The sequence below is a fragment of the Cibotium barometz genome, chromosome 18 (assembly GCF_041138505.1).
Source record: "Cibotium barometz isolate CiBa-2024 chromosome 18, ASM4113850v1, whole genome shotgun sequence".
In the NCBI taxonomy this organism is placed as follows: Eukaryota; Viridiplantae; Streptophyta; class Polypodiopsida; order Cyatheales; family Cibotiaceae; genus Cibotium; species Cibotium barometz.
The window spans coordinates 26,861,716-26,863,700 of record NC_141063.1 but is presented as its reverse complement, the minus strand read 5'-3'; the positions used below and the strand labels follow the sequence as shown (position 1 = coordinate 26,863,700).

Below are 1,985 nucleotides of genomic sequence, written 5' to 3'. Positions count from 1 at the left end.
TTCTTTCATGTGTTGTCTACATGCATTTTAAATGCCAGGAGCATGTGGTTTTGATGGTATGCAAAGTCTTACAGGTGTAGTGGGGTTTAATCTAAGTTTTTGTCCTATGGTTGTATTAGGGTTTTAGCTATGATGGGTGTTGCTTTCTTCTGGTCTTCGGATTGTGTGGCGTAGCTGCCATGCTATTTTGGTGGGGCCTACCGGATATTCATTGTTTGCACATGGCAGCAAATGCCAGATTGTACCAAGCTTCTTTCTAGCTACTGCAGCAAGGCTGGTGTGTGTTTTAGAATCTTTGTTATAATTATGGTAGTTAGACATTGACAAGTTTTTTTGTATTAAACTTGTTGGCCATTGTTAGCTTTGATCTATTTATTTGTAGTCTTGTCATCTTAATCCTTTATTCACTTGTGTTGAGTGCTATAAGTAGAATAACTCGCAATAAACAATGGCCAGTCTTCATACCGAGGATATCAATATATCAATCAATGGCATTTTACATCATTGGGGTCGGTGTGAGGGTAATTTGTTCATTGGTGTAATTTTGGGATGAGGTTTGCTAATTTTATTACAGGATGACTCTTGGGCTACGATGAGGGGACTAGGGATGTCAGTGTGCAGTCTATGATGACATCGATGATTCAGTCCTCATGACATGACTAAACATCGGACTTTCATCATTTTAAGTATTGAATCATATCAGAGGGAACTTTCTCCTGTTTGTAACTCTGATCTTAGGATGGCTTATGGCACATGGTGCATGTGATTTTTTTGCCCTTCTGTATGATGTAAAATACTCTTTAGATTGGCGCTTTTGCACCTATTCTATTTGTTCATATTCGTAATCTATTGTTCATATGATAGTATCCTTAAGCTCAAATTTGCCAAAATATGCTCATCAAATGCAATGCCTACGAGTATAGCCTGTGATTCATCTTATTTTGAGTCGAATTTGCTGCAGATGCAATGAGGTATGCTCATTAAATGCAAGCCTACAAGTATGTGCAAGTATGGCCTGTGTAATCATCTTGTTTTGAGTTCAATTTACTGCAGATGCAGTGAGGTCATGCATTAAGTTCACGTACATAATGTCTTCACTTTAATTATATTGTTAGGCATGGTAGAGACTTGTTTCTGACAAGCTTGTATCTTGCAGATGGTTTGAAGAACCAAAGTCGCCTTCATGCCTGATTGCATGGATTGTTAGAACTCAGTATATAGTGAAGGAAAAAGTCCATTGCTGTTTGGAGCTGAAGGCAGCTTGTTCAAAATTGTGTATTTGATGACATTCATAAAAGAGTGGCCTATCTTCCTTCCTTTTCTCCTCCCCGTTGGGCTACTAGACCTTTAAGGAAAACGGTGTGTTCTTATCGGAAATGTGGCGGTCATGTAATAGTTTTCTGAATATCAAAATTCCAAGAAAAAGCTTAACTACTCTCTTTGTCGCAGAATCATACCCAAGTGTGACTGATTGAATCATCTTCATAACTGCTAAACAAAAAAATGGTGTATTTAATATCTTGTCATAGAACCATATGCAAGCTGCTTTTCCAATCATTATTGTTTGAAGTCTTAGATCCATACGAAATAGATGTTTTCAGGCCACATATGCAATGCCTTTTTTGTAATTTTGAAGCCATTTGTGACTATTCTGTCCCTTGAAGAGTTCTTTCTTAGAATCCCAAATCACCTTCAACTTGTAATGCATGAATTTCTGTCCTGGGTTTGAATAGTAAAATAGTATTGAATAAAACTCTCAAAGGAAGAAATTAATGTCAATGCTCAAGTTTTATGAAGTCCATTCTTGTAAAAAGGAAGATTGATAGCATGATTTAGTTTGATGGCATTGCACTTTGCAAATGTAGCTTAGGATTTTATAATTATTAGGAATCTTATGGTGGTGATCTTGGAAGAGTTGGAGTTTAGGTTCTTGTTACTGCACATCTGTTTTGAGATTGTGAATAGAAGCCCTTATTTGCTTTCTT

At 36.9% G+C, this 1,985-nt stretch overlaps 1 protein-coding gene across 10 annotated transcripts in view; it reads left to right on the top strand.

Annotated features, from left to right (window-relative positions):
* The window catches only part of LOC147629137 (28 kDa ribonucleoprotein, chloroplastic-like), a 2,441-nt gene extending 1,010 nt beyond the window's left edge, over nt 1-1,431 (top strand). The window contains exons 1-3 of one of the 10 annotated variants that reach the window (XR_015267902.1): nt 1-277; nt 962-998; nt 1,157-1,431. The exon at nt 1-277 is cut by the window's left edge and continues 1,010 nt beyond it. The gene's annotated coding sequence lies outside the window, so the exon portion shown is untranslated. Of the gene's footprint in view, nt 385-574; nt 848-961; nt 1,064-1,156 lie in introns of those variants that run through there. The other 9 variants (XR_015267900.1, XR_015267903.1, XR_015267905.1 and 6 more) reach the window with 9 other exon arrangements.
* The last annotated feature ends 554 nt before the right edge of the window (nt 1,432-1,985 follow it).